This window comes from Nyctereutes procyonoides, unplaced genomic scaffold (assembly GCF_905146905.1).
Source record: "Nyctereutes procyonoides isolate TBG_1078 unplaced genomic scaffold, NYPRO_anot_genome, whole genome shotgun sequence".
NCBI classification, from domain to species: Eukaryota; Metazoa; Chordata; class Mammalia; order Carnivora; family Canidae; genus Nyctereutes; species Nyctereutes procyonoides.
The window spans coordinates 3,493,221-3,508,586 of record NW_026575051.1 but is presented as its reverse complement, the minus strand read 5'-3'; the positions used below and the strand labels follow the sequence as shown (position 1 = coordinate 3,508,586).

General features: G+C 50.1%; 1 protein-coding gene across 2 annotated transcripts in view; it reads left to right on the top strand.

The window, feature by feature from the left end:
• The first annotated feature begins 8,305 nt into the window (after positions 1-8,305).
• Positions 8,306-15,366, top strand: part of GRM4 (glutamate metabotropic receptor 4) — a 171,905-nt gene continuing 164,844 nt past the window's right edge. For both annotated transcript variants that reach the window (XM_055329527.1, XM_055329525.1), the window contains exon 1: positions 8,306-8,324. The gene's annotated coding sequence lies outside the window, so the exon portion shown is untranslated. The remainder of the gene's footprint in view (positions 8,325-15,366) is intronic.

The following is a 15,366-nucleotide window of genomic DNA, read 5'->3' as shown; positions in this document are numbered from 1 at the left end:
CTGCCCCTTTGTTTGGAGCCGGGGGTGGGGGCGGGGCGGGGTGGAAGGCGCGCGGCTCCCTCCATCTTTGTGCCCTGCGTGCGGAGCGCGCGCTTAGTAGGCCGCGACTGGGGTCTGCTGGACGCCTGGAGGTAGCTCGAGAAGCTCTGCGGCGTTGAGTGGAAGAACGAGCCTTCAGTTCTGGCCCCACTACCGTCAGGGCACGGTTCCCCGCCGGCGACGCGGGCCCCGGGCCGGGCCCGGGGGTGGCCCTCGCAGAAGCGCGCGCGCCCCTAGACGCCGGGGCGCCAGGCCGAGCTCCCGGGCCCACGGGACGCAGCTTACCTGGGGCAGCCCTGCCTTCCGCGCATGGCCGGTGTCCTGCGGCCTTCCCTGAGGGACCTGGGGAAGGGAGAGGGACTTCTGCCTCCGGGGACTGTGGGAAAACTTGGCCAACTTTTTGGCCCACTTCTAACTAGCCGACTTGATCTTTTTTTCCTACCCTTATTTTTCCCCTCGCCCTGATTTTCTCACCGACTTGGTTTTTTACCTTGTCCTGCGGGTATTCTTGTCAGCCACCTCAAACCCTCCCTGGAAGGAGGCGGGTATAAATACACTTGGGGGCAAATACGATAGCTTGCTCCTCTTTAGGATTCCCCTCGCCCCTGTAATCCACGGAACTACCCACTGACCTCCATGCCTTCTGGACTAAAGATGCCCTGAATTCCCTTCCTTTTCTGTCCTTCCTTTTTCAGTAAGTATTAAGCAGAAGGGTGAGTGGTCGTTAGAAAAAGATAAATAAGATATGGTTCTTGCTCCAGCAAGTTTCCTATTTAGAGGAATCAGAACCAAGAACACACCAGAGAAAGCTGAGGAGCAACCCAGGAGATGCCAAGAGGCCAAGTGCACTCATTGATTCAGTCAATATTTATTGAAAGCCTACTAGGTACTAAGAGCTGATCCAAACTCTTGGGGTACAAGCAGTGAACAAAGTAAAATTCCCTGTGCTCTTGAAGCTTATGTCTAGGGAGTCAGGCCTTTAAACAGAGACTCATGCTACAGAGGGAGAGAAGATGGGAGCTCAGAATAGTCAGGGAAGTAAGTTGGCTGGAGGAGCTGGGCTGGAGTAGGCCTTGAGCTGGTCTTGATGGCATTTGGATAACTAGGGAATTATGAGGAGCAGCAAGAAAGAGCTATTCTAAGCCTGGGGCATCAACCTGGTTGGTCAAGGCCTGAGGAGTCCCAGGGGAATCCGTCATGTCAGAACTGGTCTTCCCTATAGGAAACATTTTCTTACTGTCAGAGTTGGGTTATGCAGTTTCCACAAGGACAACCAGCCAACTTCAGGAACCCAACAGGAATGTCCACGGAGTGAGGAGTTCCGATCAACTCTGTATTTCAGGACAGCTGCAGGTTAAGTTCATTTTCACCTGAGCTGTTGCAATTCCTCCTGATGGATGCTAGTTCTTCCCCTGCCTTGCCAAGTGGTGTAGCGGGAGACTGACACTCCCAGTCGAAGTTTGGAAATGCAGAGGTTGTAGTGGGTTGGGGTGTCTCTTAGCTTTCCCTGGGGATTCATGTCTCAGTACATCTCTCCAGTCAGCATATGCGCTTCTCAATACCTCTTCTGAGTCATCTACCACTAGCTCTTGGAAGAGTAGAGGGGAAGACCACTGTCAATGGTTCCATGTAATGTTTGGGTTAGTTGAGTTTTTCTAGAAGCCCAGGGGATGAGGTTTGATTAACATTGTATGTCCAGCCCAACATAAAAGGTAGTGGGAGGAGGCAGGAAGAAGAGAAACCAGAATAGTTTAACCTATTGCCCAAACTGGGATACTTTTTAAAGTAAACATTTTACTGATGAAAACTGTATGTGCAGAAAATGCACAACCCTGTATCAGCTCAATGCATTTTTGTAGAAGGAGCACCCTGTGTCACCAGCACCCAGATCCAGAAACCATCTCCAGCCCCACCATGTCACCACCATTGCCACTTCTAATAGCCTCCTGTACTTTCCCCCTTTGCATGCATCGCATGGATGGAATCATAGGTGATACACCCCTGGGTTTGTTCAACATTATATCTGAGTTTCACCTATGTGGTAGCATGCGGCTAATATTCTTCTTGCTGCATAGTTATATGGTGTGAATATGCCACAGTTTATGTATCTGTTCTGTTGAAGGGCATTTGGATGGACTCTGGTTTGGGTTATTACAAATAGTACTACTGTGGGTGTTCCAGAATATGTCTTTGTGATTAGATGTGCAAATTTCTGCTAAGTAGTGCCTAGGAAAGGAATTCTTGGATTGTAGGATAGGTTTGTCCAGCTATTACAAGCAAGTAGGTCACTTAAGAGTAAAAGGGGGGACTTAGCGGTAGTTTTGACCAGACAGCATAAAACTGGGATTGATCCCCGGCTGTATCAACCAGGATTGACCCACGCATGTCACATATAGGGGGGCCCTGGTGTACAGTGTTTGACCACTCCTGGAGAGTCACCCAGCTACTAGTACATCTGGTCATCTGGCAGGATCAGGTCTCCAGGCCCTGCTGACCACAAGCTCTGCTGCCAGGAGGCCTGGCAGGCCTAGAATGGGAGGAGAGCCTCTTCTGCTTCCAACTTTCGAGGGAAAATCTCTTCAACGAATTGGAAGGCCCAGGAGACAGGCACCCCCGTGCCCTGAGCCAACTACCCATGCTGCATGGCTGCAGGGCACCATGGACTTTGTCAGCTTTCTTCAAGGCTGAAACCCAGGTAAGCCCCACTCCTCAGCAGCCTCAGAAAAAAAATGAGGAAAAGGAGTTTATAAGCATGGACTAAATGCAAATGTGTTCTCAGATCCTTCAACACTCCTACCAGATCAGTGATGCTGTTGCCGCCATTATATAGGTGCTAAAACTGAGGCTCAGGAAGATTAAACAGCTTGACATTCTGCTTCTATGCCCAGGCTGGGTGGCGTTGCTGCCTTCTCCCAGCCTGGCCAGATGGGTCTCTCTAGGCACCAAGAGAGGCATAAGGGATGTGGCCTTGAACCAGGTAGCTACATTCCCTGTCTTTAAGTGATGTACTTTGGGTGGGATGGGGGGCAGACAAGTACATGGCAAATATACTTTGAACAGTGTGGTACCTGCTGGAATGGGGGCCCGAGGAAGCACAAGGCAGGGGCCCAGTGTGTGGGTGGAGCATCACAGGAAGGCCTGGGAGTGGGCAGGTGAGGCAGCAGGGCATCTGATGTGGGGATGGGCTCCAGGCTGTGACACACATGGGAGCTGGACTCAGCACCATTCCCCACACAGTTTAGGATGTGAATTAGATCCCACCAAAGAAAGAGGAAAATTTGAAGGAAGCAGGGAGAGGGAAATACCACTGTGTGGGCTGTGGAGACTTGGGCTTTTCTGTAGCACATATAACATCCAGTTACCAGCTTTATGGGGATCAAGAGGCAGGTATGGGGGGAAGGGCAGAAGGGCCTCCTATTCCTGGATGGCAGCTCAGCTACTCAGATGGGAGGGCCTCTTGATTCCCACCCCCATCAGAGCAGAGGGAGGCAGTTCAGTTGTGTTTTCCCAGGAGGCCCACCCTAGAGCTGGCTCCTCCAGTTCTTCCAAAGGTTTTAAGAGCACCTAATTCCTGGTATTAAATCTCTTTCCACCTAAAACATAAGGCATGTCCCACCTCTGTTCAGAATCCTTCATAGATTCTCATCTCACAGGGTAAAAATGAAGTCTTCACCCAAACCCCATAGCTCAGCAATCTCCCCACCCCTAACCCCATCACCTACCTGCCATTCTACTTCAGCTGCACCAGCTTCCTCCATGGTCCCCACACCTGCCAGGTGAGAGCTCACCTCAGGGCCTTTGTTGCACTTGCCATTCCCTCTGCTTGACTTGCTATTCCTATAAATATTCTCAGGGCTCACCCTGTCACCACCTTCAGGTCTCTGTTCAATATTACTGTCCATGCTATGTAAAATTGCACATTTGCCCTGCAATTCTTCATCTACTTTACCACGCTTCTCCCCCCATAACACTTATCAGTTGCTAAGGTACTATATAACTAACTTTGTACTTAATTGTAATCAGTAAAAGTGGTACATTTGTTTCCTGTCCAACAGTGTCCATTGGAAGGCCAGAGGATTTGATGTGTGGTATTGACAGGGGGATTCCCAGGGTCTCACACAGTGTTCAAATCTAAAACAACTGTTGAATGAAGAATGTTTAGCAGAAGTGATTTCCGTTATCACAAAGGCCAACCCACAGGGCATTGGGTTGGGCAAAGCCCATCTGTCCCCAAACCTCAAGGCAGACAAAAGGGTGAGGAACCCAGCATATCATCATGGGAGTCACAAGATGGCCTAGCCCAAGATGCGGCTTCTACACTCTACAGAAACACCTGCTTTCTGTCTATGTTAAAATCACTGTACCATTGTCATCTGCAGACTCATTTCTAGCAGGCACTACTTCTAGATCTTACAGTTTGCCAGCAATCAGGGGAAATTTTTTCCCTTTGGTCTCAGGTTTAGTCATCAGGAGCTGGCCGCCACCTGGCAACCATCTTGGCCCTTTGGCCAGAGTGGACCAGCCGGGTTGCTTTGCTTATTGGTGGCTGGGCAGTGGTGGCAGCTCTCCAGAGCGTGCTTTGAGTGAGTGTAAGATTTAAGCTTTGCACAGAACAGGTGTCCCTTTGCTCTAAGGAACTACCTGACAATGTCCAGTGCAACAGGCTCTGCAGGTACAATGCCCAGAACAGGAACGGCTGAAAATACACACACTTGAAAGCTACATAGTCTGTGAAAGCCCCATCCTTGCGAGCAAGTGGAAGGGAGTGTTAGGGCCTGGGACCCTGTTCTCTGGGGGCTGAAGTGTAATTCTGGAGTCCGGCTTGAGGCACTAGGCTGGGTTTCTCCCCAGACCACACGCCCTCTGGGGTTGGATGTCCAGTCAGTTCAATAACCAGCTCTAGTTCTTGGGGACTCAAGTCCTGTAGCTTTATTTTTATTCTTTAAGATTTTATTTATTCACGAGACACTGAAAGAGGCAGAGACACAAGCAGAGGGAGGAGAAGCAGGCTCCAAGCAAGGAGCCCGATATGAGACTCTATCCCTGATCAGCCCCTGAGCCAGAGGTAGCTCAACCTGCGAGCCACCCAGGCCTCCCAAGTCCTGTAGCTTTAGCCACCTGCTCCCACCTCCCTCACACTCTTTTGGGAACATGCCCCAAGCGTTCAGAATCTCCTGTGGTCTTTAACTTGTTTCTCTTGCTCTCTTCCCTAAGTGCTGGGTCTGAGGAAGGGGAATAGTGACCCCTGAAGCCTTCAAGAGTGACTATCCTTCACAAGTGGGGAGGCTCCCTCCTACCCACTTGTCTGGGGTGGGGTGGGGCCCGGCTGGGTCCTTCTGCCTCTGCAGCGGACGGCTGCTCCACTTGGGGTGTCTCCTGGGTTCCCCAGTGCTCTGTCCGCTCCAGGCCACCCTGCACCTTTCTTGGGGCTGAGAGCGTGGCTCTGGGGTCTCCATGCCGGGGATGGGCTGGAGGGCGTGCTGCCTGCAGCCTGCCGGAGCCCAGTAGAGCCCAGTAGCACGTGGGATGCCTAGGCTGGGCTCAAGGCCTTGGGCCGGCCGGAGTCTGCTGATAGAAAGGAGAGCAGGGTGGAGGTCGAAGGGCGGGGGCCCCGGTTGAGGAGGAGGTGGGCTGGGGGTGAGGGGAGGAGCCAACACCAGGCCAGGGATTTGTCGGAATCCTCCAGGGCTTTGTTTTGTTCTTCTCCCCACCCGCGAGCCTCGCACCAGGGCCTAAGGGGGCCTTGGCGCTCAGCAGAAGTTTGGTGAATGGATGGATGAATGAGAGCCAAAAGGGCTGGGGGAGGGGCGGAGGAAGTGGGTAGCTGGGGGAGGGGAGAGAAGCGGGCTGGGGGAGGGGAGGTCGCCACTGGCGGGAGGGCGGAGGAGGAGGAGGGAGGCAGGCGGAGCAGGGCGAGCCTGCTGGTCTGGAATCTGGCTAGGAGATGGCGGCGGGGACGGGCCTGGCCGGCTCCCCTGCCCACCACTCTGGCTTAGACCTCGTTACCCCCTACTCACCCAGCCTCCCCGCCTCCCTCCCACCCCACGAGTCCTAGGGTCGTAGGTCCAACTAGGCCCAGCTCTTCACTGCCAATTGAGTGGCGCCCTTCTTTGTCTTCTTACTTTCTTACTTTCTAGGAACCTAGCCACTAGGGCGTCGGTGGTCCCCCAGGACCAGAGTAGCTGAATGGCCCTGGTGGGCAGTGTTAGTCTGATGGTAAGTAAACCTAGGTTTGGACTCCCCCCTCCCCTTTCCCCACTCTGAGGTCTGGGTGACAGGAAATACAGAGACTGGGATCTGGGCCACCTTGCAGAGTCTGGGATGGATCTCTAGGGGTAGAGGAGTGAGCCAGTGGGCAGAGAAAATCCAAGGGCTTGCCCCACTGGCAGCTGCCAGAGACCCCTGCCGGAAGCAGTGGAGCTCCACGTGGGCAGTGCCAGGCAGGAGCTGCTGACAGCCAGGTTTCTGGGTCACCATCCAGGGTGCCCTGCCAATTCTTGGGCTTTGGGGGTGGGGTGAGGGGTGGGGGCCAGCTGCATCCGAAGCCCAGACCCGGCTGCCTTCTTTGTCTGGGCCACTTCTGGGCCTGCTCCCATCCCCCACTTCCAGCCTTGCTGGGGCCTCCTCCTGAGCCATGGAGGCCCCCAGGAAGGGGCTAATTGTTGATCCTGGAACTTCCCTTGGGCTTGTAGTTCTGCTGGCCTATCTACCTTGAAGGTAGAGCGGATAAAGGTGATCAAGAACCCCTGCCATGGCAACCCCTAGGCTTGGGGTCCTCTCTCCTCAATCCCTGCTCCTGGGCTCTGCTCTCAGCAACTCTGCATCTCTTTTTCTGGCAGTTCTGCCCTTGGTGGGAGGAGGTTTGGGGAGCAGGATGTCTTTCGCGGGCAGAAATTCTTCTATGAGTTCTCAAAAAGGGATTTCACCTTCCCAGTATGATGAAGTTGGCACCTGGTACCCCCACCTACCTTGGCATTGGCCTGGGTCCAGCTTAAGCTGTGGCTTGGTCTCCAGAAATCTACAATACTTTTTCTCAGGAGCTCTTAAGTATCCATCCTACAGTGAGAGCAAGGTCTAAAGAGGGTATCTTGCTGTAGCAAGGGGTAGGAATAGATACAAGGTGGAGGAACGGGCCGGGTGGGCAGCTAGGCCGCCTTTTGGCGGCCATTAAGTGTTGGGGGTGGAGGGATGTGACTGAGATTGGGAGCCTGTGAGCTGACGGCTAATACAGACAGCTGGAGGGGTGGGGATCAGAATAACATTTAATGAGTGCTCATTACTCTCATCCACAGGGGAGGATTGGTCTCTCCATTTTGTAGATGAGGAAATTGGGGTTTAGCGAGGTCAGGTGACTGGGATTCAGTCTATCTCCAGGTCTCAAGTGCTCTGAATCCTGCCCTGCCCCAACTCTGCCCCGCCCCTTACCCTGCGCTACTTTTATTTTTTTATTTTTTATTTATTTTTTATTTTTTAAAGATTTATCTATTTATTTTTATTTATGATAGACACAGAGAGAGAAAGAGAAAGAAGCAGAGACACAGGAGGAGGGAGAAGCAGGCTCCATGTCTGGAGCCCGACGTGGGATTCGATCCCGGGACTCCAGGATCGTGCCCTGGGCCAAAGGCAGGCGCCAAACCGCCGAGCCACCCAGGGATCTCCCCTGCGCTACTTTTTTATTCCATAGCCCTTACCTCACATCTAGACTGTGCTACCCATTACTGTAGCCACCACACACAGGTAGCAACTGAGCACCTGAAATGTGGTGAGTCTGAATTGAGATGTGCTGGAAATGTGAAGTACTTTGGATTTCCCAGACTATCAACACACACACACACACACACACACACACACACACACACTCAAAGAAATACTAAGTTTTTATATATTGATTTTGTGTTGATATGATAATATTTGGGCATATTGGCTTAAATGAAGTATATTTTCAAAGTTTATTTCATTTACTTCTTTTTTTACCAAATGCCTCGCCTTCTATTTCCATGGACAGTGTTGATCTAGATTCTTTGCTTATTATTTATTGTCTGCCCCCAATATCTGCTCACGGAGGGTGGGAGTCAACATATTTTGTTCATGGCCTCTTTGGTCCTATCCTAAGTTTTTAAGGTCTGGCACTGGATTTTATTGTAGGTGTTCAATAAAAAATTTGTTTAATTTAATCCAGCCAACCTGATTCCTGGCCAGTCTGAGAGGGTTGGGCAGAGAGCCTGAGGGAGGATCCTTCATCCCCAGGGCCCATCTTCTCCTGCCACACAGCGGGGCCCCACGAGGTAAGCCGGCCGACCTGGAAGGGGTCCTTCCTGACACCCTGCCTGCACCGGGTACGGGGACGAGTGTGAGGTCTGGCTGCTGCTGAGCAGTGCTGGCCCGGCCTCTGGGAAGCTGGAGGGACTGCCCGCCGGAGGCGCAGGGAACAGACGGTGCGCGGCCCGGGGCCCTGGCGTGGGGGCGGGGGCGGGGGTGGGGTGGGAGACAGCGCCCGGCACCCACCCGCTGGGACCCCGGCCGCGCACCCGGGGGGGGGGGCGGGGACGCGCGTGTTGTTGTCTGCGGGTAGGGTGTTGGGGGTGTGCCCGGCTCGGCTCACACAAGGTCACTGTGTCAGAGGAACGGCCGAACACTTTCTCTTTCCCTGTGATTCGATTGCGGCTCCGAAAGCCCCTTCCGTAGGGACTTCCCTCCGCGCCTGACTCACGCTGCCTCATGCGTGTGACTCAGGCCGGGCGCCGCGCCAGCCCGCTGTCCCCGCCCCCGGGCCCTGCCGCCGAGCCGCAGGGGCGGGGCGTGCGGGCACCCGGTGCTCGCGGCGGGGCCGGGGGACGGAGCGGCCCCGGGGACAGCCAGGCGAGAGCGCAGAGGAGCTGGGGGGTGCGGAAGGCCCGCCGTGTGGGAGAGAAAGGCCGAGAGGAATGCCGAGACCGAACGCCGGGGCCCAGAAGCTGACACTGGGAGGAGAGAGAGAGAAAGCGGAGAAGGATACGAGACCCAGGAGGGGAGAGCCAAAGCCTTCACGCAGGCCAAGGCAGACGAGCGAGAGGAAGGGACAAGTGACCAGTGGGAGGCAGGGAGGAGAGGAGGGAGGCAGGGGGCCTGGGCGCTGCCGCCGCCCTGCATGCTGCTGGCGCCGCGGGCGGGGACCCGGGACCTAGGACCTAGGACCTAGGACGCGGGACGGTGCCTCTGAGCCTGCTGTCTTCTCCCACCCCACCTCACCTACTCTGTAACGGCGGGCAAGTTTCTTCCTGTCTCGGGCCTCAGTCTGGTCATCTGCAAGATGGGAGGTGTGGTGGACAGTAACACATCCCCCTGTGCTTGTTTTCCCCCTGCATCCCCGCCCTTACCTCCCCATCCATCCCTGCCCTGACTGGCTCTGTGCCCGGGCCCCCTTGCCAGCTGGCTCCCTGTCGGGCAGCACCCACTCAAAGGGCATCTGAGGGAAGGAGAAGTCGGCATACCCCTGCCCTGGCCCCAGCCCTGCTTTGGCCCCTGGTCTGGCTAGGCTGTGTCCTTCCATGAATCCCCTTGCATCTTCAAGCTCCCGGTTCGTCTGCCCCTTGCCCTTTCAGCCCTGGGAGTCACAATGACTTCCTGCCATTGCTGGTGCGGGTGCTACCCCCGACTCCCCCACCACACTGTTCCTCTTCCCTCCACCAGTGCCCTTCCATTAAAGCCTCTTGAAGCCCTTGGGTTGTGTTCCATGTCCTGCTAGGCTGCAGGGTGTGCCCTGAATGGGGCAGCACAGTGCTCGGCTCCCAGGGAATTAGCGGTTTTGCCATCCTGCTCCCTCCTTCCAAGAGTAGGGGTGGGCAGACATGAATAACAGTAATAATAGGAATAGCTAAGATGTACTAATACTTTCAAAGTGCCAGACACAGTTCTGATATGCTCTTTTTAACTCATGTAATCCTTATAACAACCCCCTAAGTGGTGCTGTTTTTCCTACCACTTTACCATTGCAGTAATGCAGGCACAGAGAGGCTGAATAACTTTCCCAAGGCCGCAGGGCAGAGCTGGGTTGGAACATGGTCAGTCTGGCTCCAGAACCAACACTCTAAAACCTCTCTTGTGTACCTTGGTGAGGGGCCAACAGGGGGAAAACACCTGCATTCTGGGCAGAAGGGATAGTATGGGCAGAGCCTTGGAGGGAAGGAGCTTTTGTAGTGGGTTTCAGAAATAACCAGCCATGCTGTAGTGCTGAGTACAGGGTAGGAAAAGGAAGCCACAGAATTTGACAATGGAGTAAATGGGAGCTAATATTGGGGTGCCTACCTATAGCTGGGCCATGGGCTTTTTTCCAAAAGTAATAGGGAGCCATAGAAGGTTTTTAGCAGGGGTGGGACAAGTTGGCATTTTAGAAGGGATTACTTTAAAATGCAAGGGAAATACTGTCTTTCTCCTATCAAATGGCAAAATGCTTTAAAATGATAATTCCCAGTGCTGGCAACGTTTCAGCACGCTGAGTGCTCTCACATGTAGCTGTTGGGAATGAGTTAGTTGGACCTTTTTGGAAAGCAGCTGAGCCATGTGTAGTACTTAAGGAGGGCCCAGCCCTTGACCTGCTAATCCCATTTCTAGGAATCCTTTCTCACAGAGAAGAGGTCAGAGATTTATGTCCCAGAATCAAATTCATTCCATCACTAATAATTATAGTAATAGTAATAAAAGAAAACAATGTGAATGTGCAACAGGAGGGAATTGCTAACATAAAGAGGGAAGAATCATGGAATGTTTTTTTTTTTAAAGATTTATTTATTTATTTATTTATTTATTTATTTATTTATGAGAGAGAGAGAGAGAGAGAGGCAGAGACACAAGAGGAAGGAGAAGCAGGCTCCATGCCGGGAGCCAGATGCAGGACTCGATCCCGGGACTCCAGGATCACGCCCTGGGCCAAAGGCAGGCGCCAAACCGCTGAGCCACTCAGGGATCCCCCATGGAATTTTTTATAGCAATATATTTTTTCAAAGAGAGTAAATGCCATCAGAAGTGCTCAGGATTTCTAGAACTCGAGGCACCTGGCCAGCTCAGTCACAAGAGCATGTGACTCTTTTTTTTTTTTTTAATATTTTATTTACTTATTTATGAGAAGACACAGAGAGAGGAGCAGAGACACAGGCAGAGGGAGAAGCAGGCTCCATGCAGGGAGCCTGACGTGGGACTCGAGCCCGGGTTTCCAGGATCACAGCCTGGGCTGCAGGTGGCACTAAACCACTGAGCCACCAGGGCTGCCCAAGCATATGACTCTTGATCTCAGGGTTGTGAATTTGAGCCCCACACTGGGTGTAGAGATTATTTAAAAATAAAATAAAATATTTTTTAAAATAAAATTTTATAAAATATTTTTTTTTTTTAAGATTTGTGAGACAGAAAGAACATGAGCACAGCAGGGTGAGGCAGTAGGCAGAGGGAGAGGGAGCAGCAGGCTCCTCACTGAGCAGAGAGCCGGATGCGGGGCCCCATCCCAGGACCCCAGGATCATGACCTGAGCCAAAGGCAGATGCTTAACCAGCTGCCTTCAGCTCAGGTGCTCCAGGCACCCCCAAAATAAAATATTTTTTAAAGAAAGTTTTCTAGAACTCTTACAAGTAGTAACTGAGTTCATTATGGCTGCAAGGCAAGATTAACACACAAAAATCAATCCTATTTCTTTATGCTTTCAGTCAACGCTTGAAAACAAATTAAAAAGGCAATACTATTATAATATTTCCAAAAAGAAAGAAGGAGAAAAAAGAAACACTTGGGTATAAATCTAACATACACAGGTTGTCTATGCTGAAAACTCCAAAAGGGTGATAAAAGAAACCAAGATCTAAATAAACAAAGGAGGGAATCCCTGGGTGGCTCAGCGGTTTGGCGCCTGCCTTCGGCCCAGGGCGCAATCCTGGAGTCCCAGAATCCAGTCCCACGTCGGGCTCCCTGCATGGAGCCTGCTTCTCCCTCTGCCTGTGTCTCTGCCTCTCTCTCTCCCTCTCTGTGCCTCTCATGAATTAAAAACAAACAAACAAAAAATCTTAAAAAAATTTAAAAACAGTAAGAAAGGGGATCCCTGGGTGGCGCAGCAGTTTGGCGCCTGTCTTTGGCCCAGGGCGCGATCCTGGAGACCCGGGATCGAATCCCACGTCGGGCTCCTGGTGCATGGAGCCTGCTTCTCCCTCTGCCTGTCTCTGCCTCTCTCTCTCTCTCTGTGACTATCATAAATAAATAAATAAATAAATAAATAAATAAATAAATAATCTAAAAAAAAACAGTAAGAAAAATGATGAATTTTAAATGAGCAAAAGAGCTAAACAGACACTTCAAGAGGATTTACAGATGGCAAATAAGCACATGCAGAGATGCTCCACATCATTAGCCACTGGCTAAGTGCAAATTAAAACTGCCATGACCCAGCAATCCCACTCCTGGATATTTACCTTAGAGAAATGAAAACTTACATTCACACAAACAGCTGTACAAGAATGTTGGTAGCAGCTTTGTTCAGAATCACCCAAAGCTGGAAGCAACCCAACCCAAACTGGGGGAGTGGGTAAATGAACTGTGGTTCATTTATGTAATACTATTCAGCAGTAAAAATGAACAAAACCTTTCCTTCTTTCCTTCCTTCCTTCCTTCCTTCCTTCCTTCCTTCCTTCCTTCCTTCCTTCCTTCCTTCCTTCCTCCCTTCCTTCTTCCATAACCAACATACAATATCATTCAGTATCAGGTGTACATCATAGTGATTCAGTATTTTTATATATTATGAAATGATCGCCCTGATAAGTCTAGTTACTATCAACATACAAAATTATTATCATTGGACTATATTCCCTATGTTGTACATTATATCCCCATGACTTATTTATTTTATAACTGGAAGTTTGTACCTCTTAAACTCCTCCACCTACTTTGTCCATCCTCCCACCCCTCCCCAGTCAGGTAAGCAACAATTTGTTTCTTGTAACTGTTTTTTGTTCATCTGTTTTGTTTTTTTAGATTCCATATATAAGTGAAATCACATAGGATTTGTTTTTCTCTAAGTATTATCACGCCATGTTGCCACAAATGGCAAGATCTCCTTTTTATGGCTGAGTAATCCATTGCGTGTATGTGTGTGTGTGTGTGTGTGTGTGTGTATACATACATACATACAACATCTTTATCCACTCATTTATTGATGGACACAGGTTGCTTCCATATCTTGGTGATTGTAAGTAAAGCTTAAGTGAATATAGGGTGCATACTTCAAGTTGATATTTTCATTTTCATTTTTTGAGGAACTTCTACACTGTTTTCCATAGTGACTGCACCAATTTACGTTCCCAAGAACAGCACACAACATCCTCACCAACACTTGTAACTTATTGTCTTTGTGATGACAGCCAATCTGACAGGTAGGGGTGAGATCTCAGTTTTTTGTGTTGTTTTTTTTTTAATTTTATTTATTCATGAGAGACAGAGAGAGAGAGAGAGAGAGAGAGACGTAGAGACACAGGAGGAGGGAGAAGCAGGCTCCATGCCGGGAGCCCGTTGTGGGACTCGATCCGGGACTCTAGGATCTAGTATCAAGCCCTGGGCTGAAGGCAGGCACTAAGCCATTGACGCACCCAGGGATCCCCTCAGTTTGGTTTTGATTTGCATTTCCCTGATGATGAGTGATGAGCATTTCTTCTGGTTCCTGTTGGTCATCTGTATGTCTTCTCTAGAAAAAAATGTCTAGCTAGGGCTCCTGAGTGGCTCAGTGATTGAGTGCCTGCCTTTGGCTCAGGTCATGATCCTGGGGTCCTGAGATCAAGTTCCACATCAGGCTCCCTGCGAGGAGCCTGCTTCTCCCTCTGCCTATATCTCTGCCTCTCTCTCTCTCTGTCTCTCATGAATAAATAAATAAAATCTTTAAAAAGAAAAAAGAAGGCAGCCCAAGGTGGCTCAGCGATTTAGCGCCGCCTTGAGTGCAGGGCGTGATCCTGGAGACCAGGGATTGAGTCCGGTGTCCGGCTCCCTGCATGGAGCCTGCTTCTCCCTCTGCCTGTGTCTCTGCCTCTCTCTCTCTGCATCTCTCATGAATAAATAAATAAAATCTTTAAAAAAAAAAAAAGAAAAAAGAAAGAAGAAAGGAAAGTGTCTAGCCATGCCTCCTGCCCATTTTAAATTGTTTTTTTAAATATTAAGTTGTATGAGTTCTTAATGTATTTTGAATATTAACCTCTTATTGAATGTATGATTTGCAAATATCTTCTCCCATTCAGTAGGTTGCCTTTTCAATTTTTTTGAAAGATTTTATTTATTTATTCATTCATGATAGGTATAGCCCTATGCGGGACTCGATCCTGGGACTCCAGGATCATGCCCTGGGCCAAAGGCAGGCGCCAAACCGCTGAGCCACCCAGGGATCCCTGCCTTTTCATTTTGTTGATGATTTCCTTTACTGTGAAAAAGCTTTTCATTTTAATGTGATCCCATTTGTTTATTTTAGCTTTAGTTGTCCTTACCTGAGGAGACTGGTAAAAAAAAAAAAAAAAAAAAATTGCTAAAATCAATGTCAGATTGCTTACTGCCTATGTTTTCATCTAGGATTTTTATGATTTGGGGTCTTACATTCAAGTCTTAGTCCATTTGAGTTTATTTTTATTTCATTTTGTTTTTTTAGAAAGAGCAAGTGAGAGCATGAGCACAGGAGGGGAACGGACAGAGAGAGAGAATGTTAAGCAGGCTCCACACCCAGTGCAGAGCCCAACACTGGGCTCAGTTTCATTCATGATCCTGAGATCATGACTGGAGCCCAAAGCAAAAGTTAGTCGCTTAAATGGCTGAGCCACCCAGGAGCCCCTAAGATTTTATTTTTTAGTAATCTACACCCAATGTGGGGCCCGAACTCACAAACCTAAGATCGAGAGTCACACATTCCACTGACTGAGCCAGCTGGGCACCGTTCCCCTCTTTTATTTTCCTTAATAAGTGTGGTTAGGGGTTTATTAATTTTGTCTGTCTTTTCCAAAAACCAGCTTTTAGTTTCATTGATCTCTCTTTTTGTAAAGTTTTTATTTATTTGAGAGAGAGTTGAGAGAATGGGGGAGGGGCAGAGGGAGAGGGAGAGAGAGAAACTCAAGCAGACTCTGTGCTGAGCTTGAAGCCCAATGCAAGGCTGGATCTCAAAACCCTGAGATCATGACCTGAGCCGAAACCATGAGTCAGGCACTTAACTGAACCACCCAGATACCCTTCACTGATCTTTTCTATTGTGTGTGTGCATGTCATTCTTTTGTTTTGTTTGTTTTTTCTTTTTGCTTTTGTCTCCATTTCATTTATTTCTGCTCTGGTCTTTATTATTAATTTGGG